This window comes from Pinus tabuliformis, chromosome X (assembly GCF_031772625.1).
Source record: "Pinus tabuliformis cultivar Carrire ecotype Pingquan chromosome X, CPIR1, whole genome shotgun sequence".
NCBI lineage: Eukaryota > Viridiplantae > Streptophyta > Pinopsida > Pinales > Pinaceae > Pinus > Pinus tabuliformis.
The window spans coordinates 1,104,216,565-1,104,230,422 of NC_142308.1; the positions used below are offsets into that span (position 1 = coordinate 1,104,216,565).

At 36.2% G+C, this 13,858-nt stretch overlaps 1 long non-coding RNA gene across 1 annotated transcript; it reads right to left on the reverse strand.

The window, feature by feature from the left end:
- Positions 1-3,088: 3,088 nt before the first annotated feature.
- Positions 3,089-3,643, reverse strand: LOC149143672 (uncharacterized). Its single transcript, XR_016264293.1, has 3 exons — positions 3,507-3,643; positions 3,355-3,422; positions 3,089-3,264 (listed from the first exon to the last, which is right to left on the reverse strand). It is a non-coding gene; the product is annotated as an uncharacterized LOC149143672 (long non-coding RNA).
- Between the last annotated feature and the right edge of the window lie 10,215 nt (positions 3,644-13,858).

A 13,858-nucleotide genomic window follows, 5' to 3' on the forward strand; every position in this document is an offset into this window, starting at 1 on the left:
TTTACTATAGCAATTTATTATTGATGCTTCTATGTAATTTTATTTAACTATTTGATAATATTGAAAGGAGAATGGAGTATTTCTACTCTATAGTTTTCATTTTTTAACACGGTGAGCACCAAGTCACATAAAATTCTAGAGAAAGTAACGTGTCGTCAAATGTCCTGAACGCAGAAATACGAGGAGCTCAACATTCAGAGGAACTGGTGGTAACTAGCGGTAATTTTTATTCAGTAATATTGAAAGGAGTATTTCTACTCCATAGTTTTCATTTTTTAACTTGTTAAAAAAAAACAAAAAATTATGCCGGCTAGAAAGATTTTCCCAGTGTTATGGTGAAAGCTCGCATGCCCCCTCAAAGTGATCATTTTCTCCTGGCTTGTCTTTTACAACAAGAATTTATCTTGGGAAAATTTGAGGAAGCGATCCTGGCAGGGCCCAGCAGATGAGTGTTTTGCAAAATGGAGGAGGAAACGAATTTCCATATGTTCTTCAATTGCATGGTCTCTCTACAAATCTGGTATGATCTTGCTTCGTTTTTTTCCTTTCAGCTCCCTGACTTCTCTTTTGTTGATGCAGCCTTTGCCTCGTGGGGAGGACAGGATGCTATCAAACGCCCAATCCTCCCCACAACAACGGGGAGGACAGGATGCTATCAAACGCCCAATCCTCCCCACAACAATCTGGTGCCTCTGGAAATGGAGATATTTAAAAAAATTTGAGGACTCAAACATTTCCTCCAAATATGCGCTGTCTTCTGTCTCGGCACTCTATCCTCCTTTCTCATGACTGCTGCACGTCTGAAGAGTATAGAGTTTATATTTTTGATTCTGAAGATTGTAATCAGATGTGCTGTGGGTTTCTTCTCCTATTCCTGATACACAATGAGTCGATAGTGGTAATGACTTTTTCCTAAAAGTTTTCAATATGTTTCTATGTGATGCTACAGCAATGATGCTATGCTGTTTTCTCCTAAAACAATGGCTCTCTCTGTCGCGGTCTTGTTTTCTCAAGGCCCATCAAAATTTTGATGTATATATTTCCTTAATATAAATATAATGTTTTTCTTTCTGGAAAAAAAAAGTTTCATTTTTTAACACGGTGAGCACCAAGTCACATAAAATTCTAGAGAAAGCAACGTGTCGTCAAATTTCCTGAACGCAGAAATCTGAGGAGCTCAACATTAAGAGGAACTGGTGGTAACTAGCGGTAATTTAAAAAAGAAATTCACTGGCCATCGACCATCGCACCCATACTCAGAAAGCAAGTGTGATGATCAACACAGACATAACAAACAGGGTAAATCGATGACTCAACGCATATGGGGAGTATCGGGAAGTGAGCTGACAACGTAACATCAAATATGCATTGTAACAAGGCTTTCTTTCTCACACGAAACAGGAAGGTTAAACAAAGGTCCAAGGGTGTGACTGAAGTTAAAGTCCTCAAAGCCCTATATGTTTAAAGTCAAAGGCAAGTAGGTGAGAAACGCTGCTCCACGCAATTTTTTTTAAGCAAAGTCATATTTTTTTGGGTCAAGTCTAAGCTGTAATGTCCTAAGTGATTGTAAATATTTAATTATTACAATCAATAAAGTAGATATTACTATTTAATTTATATATTATATTTATTATTTTTTTATTAAATTATGCATGAGACAAATGTTTTCATAATGACCATCATGTAAGTCTCACATGTCAGGTAGTTATGATAGGCGGTTACCTATCTCTAACTAGTACTTTGTAGATTTATTTTCTAAGGAAAGAGATAAGAGGGTATTGGTACTTAGATGAAGAGAAGAGATGAGAGGAAAATGAGAGATTTATGTGCTGATATGTTAGAGATATTCCAAGAGCTAAGTCTCATTAAAACCAGATAGATGTAAAATGTTAAGACTGTTAGTCTCACAGGAAACATTATGCGTGTTTGCACGTGGGTGACAACTTGGGGGAGACTTTGGCCTGAAAGTGAGTCTCATGGTTGGGAGGAAAATCGGCGTTTTTAGTCGATCTTGATTCAAACAATAGATGTAAAATGTTAAGACTGTTAGTCTTACAGGAAACATTATGCATTTTTGCATGTGGGTGACAAATCGGGGGAGACTTTGGCCTGAAAGTGAGTCTCATGGTTGGGAGGAAAATCAGTGTTTTTAGTCTATCTTGATTCAAACAGGTCACAGTAAATATTACTGGAATTAGATAAGTATACATAACGTTCTGTAGGTTAATTATAGTGTTAAAATAAAGATATGTATACTATTTAAAGACGAATATATATACTAGTAAATATTACTGGAATTAGATAAGTATACATAACGTTCTGTAGGTTAATTATAGTGTTAAAATAAAGATATGTATACTATTTGAAGACGAATATATATACTAGTTCAGTTAAGGCATAATGGCCACTAATAGAACTTATAAATTGTATTTTAGTAATCAACAATACTAGTAAGTTTTAAAGAAAACTTAGTAAGATCTATTTATTAGAATAGCAGAGTTCTTTTAAAATGATTACTCTTTAGGGTTTTACCATGCAAATACTCTTAAGGGCAATATAAGATCTGAGAACAAGAATTTCCAGAGTTAGAACATCTTAAAGAACGGAAGAATTTACAGTTCTAGTAAAAAGAAATATATATTTCTACCCTACAGCTAAACATTACAATGTAACAAAGGTAGATTCTACAACACTTTAAAATGCTAAGGGGATACCAGTGATAAACAAGAAGTTCGTTCTGGAACCAACCATATTTTCTTTACTTAATTTGAACAAAAAAGGAAATTTGTCCCAAGTAAAAGAAGGAAAAACCAGAGCTATCAAACAACGCAAATAACAATAACAAATTTATCATTCAGGATTTAAGAAAAATCTGTTCCCAAAACTGAAACCCCAGTGAAATAAGGGGCAATTCGGCAATTCGGCTAAACGATACTTCTAGATTAAGCCACAAAATAACTATTAAAGATTTACATATATAGTGTAGCAATGATGGAACGTGGGTCAAAACCCCAAATCACTTCCAAAAATAAGGATAAGAACATAATTACCGTATGAAAAAAAATAGAACAAGCTAAGAGAAATATAGTCGGATGGCAGTTAAACCACTTCCGCAAGAGATGAAGCCTCCAGACTAGAAGAATCCGGAATAAGTTTCACATACCCAGGGGCTGGACAAAGAACAAATCTGAAACCTTTGGCAGTATTCCGGGAGGTAAGCTTCATTCCACCATTCTCGAGCCGCTAGAAGACCTCCGGCGAAACCTAGCAATCCAAGAGATAAGAGTTAGTTACACGCAACAATAGTTATGAAATACAGCCAAAGACGTTCAAACCAAACTCCAAAAACTATACCTGGCCAGGGCTGCAGCACAAAGCATCTCCTTCAAAGTGATGAAGCACCAACAAGACTCGTCGTGAACCTGAGAGCCAAGAATAACATCAAAGCAAGACTATGACAATGCATGAGGAAGAATTTCAATCATGCAAAAGTGATAGAATCGAACTTGGGTTAAATCCGAAGCCTGGGGCCGGAAATCTAAATGCTCTGCCAACGGAAAACTTAACACCGAAAATACATCACAGTCTAGCTGACAATGGAGATAAGGGTTTCCATTCTGTCGTTAGATGAACTCAGTACACGGAGGATCATCGATGAGAAGATCTTCCCAAGGAGAAGCCTGTTGAAAGAAGAGTAGGAAAAATAGGAAAAGAAAGCACAACAGAATGACCAAGAAAAACTAAACTAAATTTGGATTGGACTTTATTAAACAATGATTCTCCGTGTTTTTATTTCATGGGCATTCGATAGTTTTATATCACCAACTATCGTTACATAACTAATTATTTGGTATTCAACTGTCTATTTACATTTACCTAAAGTTACTAATCCGTTGTCAAACTAACAAACTCCACCTTGACAACAATTTTCCCATTCATCATCTTTCCTGCAAGCCAAGAGAAGCTAAACACCACCGCAACTTCTCTACTGTAACCGGCTTTGTGAATATGTCTGCACAATTTTCTCGTGTATGGACCTTTTTAAGAGCTACTTTTCCGCCATCGATCACATGTCTCAGAAAATGATACCTTACATCAATGTGCTTGGTTCTGCTGTGATAGGCAGGGTTTGTAGCCAAGTGAATAGCACTTTGACTGTCACAAAGTACATTCACTTTCTCCTGCGTTCTTCCAATTTCATCGAGCAGACCCTTTAACCAAATTGCTTCTTTACTAGCATCTGAAGCAGCAATATATTCGGCTTCGGTAGTGGACAATGCAACTATTTCTTGAAGCTTTGACATCCAACTAATTGCTCCACCTGCAAGAGTAAAGACATAACCTATAGTAGATCTTCTTTTATCCAAATCACCTACATAGTCAGCATCTACATATCCGCAGACTAATCCTTCACTACCGTTAAAGACGATGTAATGGTCACTTGTGCCTCTTAGATATCGAAGCACCCATTTCACTGCTTGCCAATGTTCTTTACCTGGATTTGCCATGAACCTGCTGACAACTCCAACTGCATGTGAAATGTCAGGTCTTGTAGATACCATCGCATACATTAAGTTGCCTACAACATTTGCATATGGTACATGAGACATATACTGCTTTTCTTCATCAGCTCTAGGACTCAAAACCGAAGAAAGCTTAAAATGGGAAGCTAAAGGAACATTAACAGGTTTCACATTATTCATAGAGAACTTTTCAAGTACCTTCTCCACATACTTCTGCTGTGACAACCAAAGCTTACCATTTTTCCTATCTCTGTGTATCTCCATGCCCAAGATATGTTTTGCTTCTCCAAGATCCTTCATATCAAACGTCCTAGAGAGTTGAGCCTTTAATCTGTTGATCTCTTCCATGCTTTTGCTTGCAATAAGCATATCGTCAACATACAAAGCTAAGATAATGAATATGCCATTGAAACTTTTGAAGTATACACAATGATCATACTCACTTCTTATAAAGTTCTGGCTCACCATGAAGGAATCAAACTTCTTGTACCATTGTCTGGGAGACTGCCTCAGACCATACAATGATTTCCTGAGCTTGCAAACTAATCTTCTGTTGCGACCTCGTACAAAACCTTCTGTTTGTTCCATATATATCTCTTCGTTCAAATCACCATGTAGAAAAGTTGTTTTAACATCTAACTGTTCTAACTCAAGATTAAGCAACGCAGTTAGTGCCAACACAGTACGTATAGAAACAAGTTTTACAACTGGAGAAAAAATCTCATGAAAGTCTATACCTTCAACCTGAGAATACCCTTTTGCTACCAATCGCGCCTTATACCTTTCAATACTACCATCAACTTTCTGTTTCAGCTTGAAGACCCATTTACATCCAACAACACTTCTCCCTTCAGGAAGCTCTACAAAATCCCAGGTATTGTTTTTGTCTAAGAAGTCCATTTCTTCTTCCATAGCCATTTTCCATTTCTCGCTATCTGTATCATCTATTGCTTCCTGATAACAAGAAGGTTCCCCATCTTCAGTAACCAAAGCAACAGATGAAGCAGAATCTTCATACCTTTTGGGAGTTTTCCTTTCCCTTGTAGACCTTCTCAGAGGGACTAGTTGTTGAACTAGTTTAGAAACTTGCACTGGTTCAGAAGCTTCAACGACTTCCTTTGTGTCTTCAACACCTTTGTCTCCAGAAGTCTCTCCTTCCTTTCGACTGTCACCGAAAGATCTAGCCTCCAACTGAACTCGTTGACTCGGCGATACCTGTTCCTGTTCAATTCTTTCAACATTTAATTTTAACAAAGAGGATTCATCAAATGTTACATCTCTACTAATGACTATCTTCCGCAATGTAGGATCCCACAACTTATATCTTTTCACTGCATAGTCATACCCAACAAAGACATAACATTTCGACTTTGGATCTAATTTTGAACACTGATTTTTCGGAATAAGAGAATAAGCATCACAGCCAAATATCCTCAAATGAGAATAGTCACAAGACTGACCTGTCCAAACTTCTTCAGGAATTTTACAATAAATTGCTACTGAAGGTGATCTGTTAACTAAATAACAAGCAGTAGATACTGCTTCTGCCCACAACTCCTTTTGCAAGTTAGCATTGGAGATCATGCTTCTGGCTCTTTCCATAAGAGTCTGATTCATACGCTCAGCAACACCATTTTGCTGAGGAGTATAAACAGCAGTTTTGTGTCTAACAATGCCCTCATCCTTACAGTATTGTTCAAATTCAACAGAAGTGAACTCACCACCATTGTCAGTTCTTAGACATTTAATAGATTTGCCTGTTCTTTTCTCTACCATTACTTTAAATTGTTTAAAGACATTTAATACATCAGCTTTCCTTTTTAGCATATAGACCCAAACTCTACGAGAGTAATCATCAATGAACGTTAAAAAATACAATGCACCTCCATATGACACAACAGGGGAAGGCCCCCACAGATCAGAATGAATGTAGTCTAAAACATCTTTACTATTATGATTGCCAACTTTAAATCTCTGTTTACACTGTTTTCCATACACACAATGTTTACAGAAATCTAAATTCAAGGATTTCAGACCAGGAAGAGATTTACATTTCATCAGTATATGAAGACCTTTCTCGCTCATATGACCCAAACGCTAATGCCACAGACGAGTACCTGCTTCTTCCTTTTCTGACGCAACTGCTGCTTCACCGACCTGAGTACTTCCTTTTAACCTGTAAAGATTTCCAACCTTTTCTGCCTTCATAACCATAAGGGCTCCTTTGAAGACTTTCAAGACGCCATCCTGGCCTGTAAACTTATAACCATCTGAATCCAACACTCCCAAAGAGATTAAATTTTTCTTCAAATCAGGTACATGTCTAACACTAGTTAATGTCCTAACTGTGTTATCATACATCTTAATCCTGATATCTCCCATCCCAACAGTCTGACATGACATATTGTTACCCATAAACACAGAACTACCGTTTACATTTTCATACGAAGTAAACCAATTTCTATGTGGGCACATGTGATGCGAAGCACCAGAGTCTAACAGCCAGCTATCAAAACTCTAAGAGACATTACATTCAGGTGAAGTTTCATCTATCATACACAATTCTTCAGCAGATAAAACTTCGTCTACCATACCTGAATCGGCCTGATTTGCTTCGTTCTTCGGGTTTTTGGATTCCTTCCGTTTCCAACAGTCCTTCTTCAATTGTCTAACTTTACCACAGTTCCAACATTTTGCCTTACACTTCTTTCCCTTCGATTTCGACCTGGAAGACCCCCTTAGTTTTTCTCCTCTTTCCTTTGAGCGTCCTCTAGCGACCATGGCTTCTGATGCAGCTGTTTCAGTGCTGGATTTCCTTCGTACTTCTTCAGATAGAAGAGCTCCCACGACTGATTCAAACTTCAAAGAATCAGCAGAGCTGAAACTGATTGAAGTTACGAAGTGATCCCATGATTCAGGCAGAGAACACAGCAAGGTTATGGCTTTATCTTCTTCCTGTATTTTGACTTCCATATCTGTTAATTGACAAATTAGTGTATTAAAAACATTCAAATGTTCTGCAACATTTGAACCTTCTTTCATTCGAAGACTGTATAACTGTCGTTTTAGATAAATTCTGTTGGTTAATGATTTTGTCATATAGATTTTTTCAAGTTTTTCCCACAATCCTGACGCCGTAGTCTCTTCAACAATGTTGAAGAGAACTTCATCCGCTATGCATAACCGGATGGTATTGAGAGCTCGGGCATCCAAGTCCTCCCAGTCTGAAGTAGTCATGTTTGTAGGTTTCTTAGTTACCCCATCCAATGCCTTGTGCAACCCTTCTTGCACAAGCATATCCTTAACCTTCAGTTTCCAAAGAGCAAAATTGCTCTTTCCGGTGAATTTCTCCACCTCAAATCTTGCATTCGACATCTTGGCCATTTTTCCTCCTTCCTAGGGTTTCAGTCTTTTTAGGGTTTTATATTTCCTTTTTTTTTTAGGTTTTCCTTCAACTAAGGAGTATATCTCCTTATTTCTCCAAATAGAAAAAAAAAAACCCTTAAAATTTTTCTTTTCTTCAATAATAAATAAATAAAAAAAACTGTCTCCTTATTTCTCCAAAACCCTTAAAATTTTCTTTTCTTCAATAATAAAAAAAAAAATGTCTTTTGTTCCTCCTATTTCACTCACACATTCCTTAAAAAAAAAAAATATGAAACACTTTTCTGAATACAAGCCCAGAATTATTTAGCAATGGCTGAAAAAAAAAAAAAAATGATACCCGGTCTGGAACGCTGACCTCCTGACAGAGATAACTCTCACGCTGGATGCCTGACAGAGACTGAAACTCCTCTCACGCAGGCTTCAGATCTTCATTTCACACAAAAAAACACGCAGCTTCGCTCTGGCAAATACGCAGGCTGAAAGAACACTTCAGATCTTCACACGCAGGGGTTTGACTGAACAGTTCATGCAGACTTCAGATCTCTGCCCATGCAGCCACAGTTCACGCAGACTTCCAGCCACCATTACGCTCCTCATGTCAGCAAACAAAAAAACTCCAACAATTCACGCAGACTTCCAGCCACCATTACGCTCCTCATGCCAACAAACAAAAAATCCAACAGGCAGAGCTCTCCACGCAAGTTGAAATGCTCAACTGCTCCAACCGCCTGCCCCACGAAAGCTTTTGGGCATTTTTAATTGATAAAGGCTCCGATACCAATTGTTGAAAGAAGAGCAGGAAAAATAGGAGAAGAAAGCATAACAGAATGACCAAGAAAAACTGAACTGAATTTGGATTGGACTTTATTAAACAATGATTCTCCGTGTTTTTATTTCATGGGCATTCGATAGTTTTATATCACCAACTATCGTTACATAACTAATTATTCGGTATTCAACTGTCTATTTACATTTACCTAAAGTTACTAATTCGTTGTCAAACTAACAAAGCCAATAGCTGCAGAGTGGACAGAAGGCTCTAGAATCCTGCTCCCGCCATCGCTCAGGAGGTCAAGTTCAATGAATTAGAACTAGGTTTAACAACTCGGCAATCACAATAAAGATATTTTGTGTGTACAGCTGGGATTCCATTAAATAATAACATTAAATGAATATCCCTATTACCTATTATGTATTCACTTGGTATAAAAGCCCTTAAATATAAATGACAAGCACATATAGTTCGATGGTTTAAAACAATGTTGATATTTGTATGTATTAAACTAAATTCAATTGATATTTGTATGTTTAAACATTATTTTTTTTTATGGTGAATGTGTGGAGACATGACAGAAGCATAAAAATTTGTGCCTTTTTGGTCGAAGAACGAAAATCCGTGAGCAACTTCGATCATTTTTTGTTAAGACGAAGCACGAAAAGGTGTGAAAAGTCGAGCTTTTTTAAGCAAAGCCTTTCCTTGGGATATTAGAACTTTGTACACCGTCTATTTTGTGGAAGCTAAGCAACAAAGAAGCCACCATAGAGGCATTCATATTGTAGGCAATGACAATGTCTACAGGTCGATTTGCTTGTTGAGCCGCATTCTATCAGCGCTCAACAAATGGGAAAAAACAAGAGGCTGAGAAGGTCAAAGTGACAACGGGAAATTTTTGATATATTTTTGAAAGATTTGGAAACAAAAAGGCAAAACAATGTCTTCGCATTGAAACTCATAAAAGAATGTGTAGATAACAACATTCTTCCTCTCATTACAGATGCAAAGACAACCAAAGAGGCTCGAGACACCCTTGAGAGAAATTTTGGTGAAAGGGGGAGTACTCAGGTTGAAAATGAAGATTTTGGTGAATCTTATTGTGTTCAACCACAAGTGGATGGTGATTATGAAGAATTTGCAGAAGTCGCAGAGAAAGAGCACATAGATGCTTGTGAATCCCACTACCCACAACTACAAGTGGATCAATATTTGGTGAATCCAACAACATAACTTACTGATGACAGTGAAGTTTTCGTTGGAGCAATCAATGCAATGGTGAATCCAACAATGAATATTGTTGATGTAAACTTTGATGAAAAATTGTTGGATAATAATGAATGTTTGCAGATAATACAACAAAAACATCATATTGACATAATTATGCTACTCGGTGAGATAAGCCCGCTTGAGTATGAAAACCAAGTGGAAGACAACTTGTTTGCAGCAACACAAGCTAGTAAAGAAGTGGAAGACACAAAGACAGAGATAGAGGCAGAGGAAGAGAAGGAAGACCACAAGGAAAAATCTCTCATTACAAAGCAGAATGAATATGATCCTACAAATGTTTTTAATCTTAATTTTAATTTTGAGTGTGCAGATGTAAGCAACTAGGAAGAAGAAAAAAATTATGAAGAAGAATTAATCTTCCTTGAAACATGTCTTGCAACACCATGTCTTGATGAAGTCTGTGTAGAAGTTGCATAAATGAATGTTGAAGACAACGTGGATGATGAAAATATTAATGAAATTTTCAGGTATAGGAGTCCTAAAGAGATAATTTTTCACTGTAAACTTACCCTACACTTATATTGCAACACAATATTGATGATGAAAAGTACAACAAAACATGAAATGTGGGAGCAATCCACATACAAGATGATTTTTGCAGAAGTTGAGGACATGCTAGACAACGTGGAAAAATGGAAGAGCTACACGAGCAAATGAAGAATCCGAAATTTGAAGGCTACAACAACAACAAAGAAAAATTGAAACAATTTAGAGGGTATCAGAAGTCTAGGACATGCTAGACAGTGTGGAAAAATGGAAGAGCTACACGAGCAAATGAAGGATTTGAAATTTGAAGGCTACAACAACAACAAAGAAAAACTAAAACAATTTAGAGGGTATAAGATTTAGAAGAAAAGAAAAAGAAAAAGAAAAAGAGAAGGAAATATGGTTGATGACATTTTTTTAAAATTGTAAGTCTAACTGAGACCAACAGACATCTTAGTTTAAATTTTTGTGATTATAATTAAGGCGGAGTGTTGGAAAATCTGATTCCAACCACCTCCTAGGTGTCATAAATATTCATCCAAGTGTCATAGCCACTTAAAATTTTGTCCAATTAGATTGACTTGTAATTCAATCTCACTATAGTGATTTTTTACTAGTGTCTTTTCTAAACAAAACTAACCTCAAGAGCAAACCACAAAACTACCATCATACATCTTACTTTCAATCAGCAATTTTATCTTTTAACCGTTTTAGACCTTGCATGTCTTCATCCACTGGGCAAAAAAATTGTTACTACATAATTCTTTTAGGTAAATTTCACTCAACAAATCAATGGCACATGCGAAGAGAAATTATACCGCTCAAGAGATCACCATTTCTCCAAATTGTTTTATTTAAGAGTTTCATTATTGGTTAGGGTTCATTCACGGAACTTCAACGCTGCTATTGATTGGTCGAGTGAAATTTGCTTAAAGAGAGATTATGTTTGTGATGTATGAAGGATGCTTCTAGTTTTAGTTTTTTTCGACATGAAATGTTCATGAAACAGACATTTCATATGAATGTTTAGTGCATTTTCTTAAATGGTCATTTGCATTAACCTTCCTTACTTGCCTTGCCTCTCGACAACTTATTCTTCCCGTAATGTTGCACTCACAACGTCACCGATTCAATGAAGTGACTCTTCTTTTTACACGCCAACGGAAATGCCACGCATTCTCTTGTCCGATACCCATGCCCACCTGCTGTGACGAGGAAGGAAAAAATAAAGAAAGTTCGCCACTTCTAAAAGTTGGTTAAATGGTCCTCGTAATACATGCAATGCCTGGACCGTTCCCGTAAATCAGGTGGAAAGAACAAACACCTCGGAGCACGGGCTCCCTCTGCAATTGGTGTAGCATTAAAATTAGTCAAGGTCATCAGCTAAATTTTCGCGGGGATTTTGGTGTTTTATTTATCTGATTTTATATTTTAATTTTTAATTACAGGTTTAGAAGGATAGGTTGAGTGGATTTAATTATTAAGACTATGTGTTTTTTTCTGGTAAGTTATAGGTTCAAAACAAAAAAGTAGAGTATGTATATTTTGAAGATTTAATAATCGAATATTTATTTGGAAATGAATCTCTTCTAGAAAAAAAAGAAATCTCATATAACCATTAGTGTCTGATTTAATCATAATTTAATCATTTAATATTTGATTTAACGATAATTTTAAAATTAGATAATAATAATAATTTATAACTACTCATAAAACATGTCTCAAGGAGTCAGAGAATATATGCTCCACAAGTCTTAAAACCCTAAATATAGCATATCCAATACCAACAATATATGTCTACACATAAATATGTTTCAACGTTGACCGAGAATATGGATGTCGTTGTCAATGACCATAAGATGTCTTTCGAATCTCGACCCGAGGGATCAACGTCAACCTGCACGCAGATCCCCAAAGTAACCGAAAGCAGAGGCGCCCCTGGAGAGCCCACATAAAGATAGGCCTTGGACACGTTAGGTATCTCAGTCCACGACACTAACAATGCGCTTTAAATCACTTTGTTCGCCATGTTCATCCACAGCCGTTGGTCAGGATGCAGATGAGGCAAAGGTAGTTCCTGCACTTATATTGCGATACCACTGTTCGTTAGTGGACACATTTAATTATTTTAAGTAAATTTTTGTTTTAATTTTGGAATTTTTTTACCATTTTTCTTTGAATTTTAACAATACTCAATAAAATTATAACTTTTAACAACTTTGTTTTATCTAATTATAAGGATCCATTATTAAATAAAATGAATTTTTTATTAATTTCATCAATGGTAGTGTAAGATATTGGGACTATGAGGCTTCCAGTATACCTTAAAACTGCTTTTGTTTAGCTCAAAACTTTGCTTCTCTTTGGTTAAGAGTTCATCTTCCTCCGACATAAGGAAACAGGTTAAAGGCCCAAGACCTAGAGGCATCTGGCAGCAGTGAGCGGGGTTATTCCAGGTGGCGTGGTTTTCCTTAAAGAAAAGTGATGAGTCAGTCTGCATTCATGGATAGCAGTCACAGATGGTTATCCTCAATGTTGATTTGACAACTCAATTATGATAGGTTTTCCCACCTTTAAAAAAAAAAACACTGGAGACCCAAATTAAAACTTAAAAAATGTGCTTAGAGCTTCCATCTTTTTAGCCACGGAATTCCATTGAACAAGTCCAATAAGTAGAGATATATGCTCCAAGCTATGTGCACTATGCAAACATGGGACTCCCTCACTTATCAAATAACAGAATTTTCTTATACGACGTTTTTGCTACTTTTTATTATTATTAATTTTGTTAAACTTTTACTATAATGGTAAGTTTTAGTTTAGTATATGATGTTTTTGCTTATTTTTATTATTATTAATTTTGTTAAACTTTTATTCTATATTTTACTCTATAGAATTGTAAATTCAAGTTTAGATTTCTTAAAATGATAATATTAGTTGTATAATTTGTATTTTTCAATTTTTTTTTATAACATTGATCTTATTTCAAAAGCATATTTTAAATAACAAAAAGAATTATAATTTTGAAAAAAAAATATATATTACAAAATTATAATGAAAAAGACAAAATCATCCCGACATAATATCAAATTATGTTTATTGATATTCTAATCAGCATAGGAGGCAAATAAGTAATTAATTGACATGATAACATGTATTTCTCATGAAAGTATTCTAATGAGCATAGCAGGCAAAGAAGTTCACCTTTTGGGTAAACAAAAAATTTGCGCCCTCTAAAAAGATGGATAATGGTCCTGACTCATAATACATGCAATGCCTGGACATGTCATGTCTTTCACGTGGCAAGAAACAGCACCCCAGTGCACGCGCTCTCTCTGCGAATCCTGTACGCTAAAAATTAGTCGAGATCGTTAGATAAATTTTAGCTGGGATTTTAGTG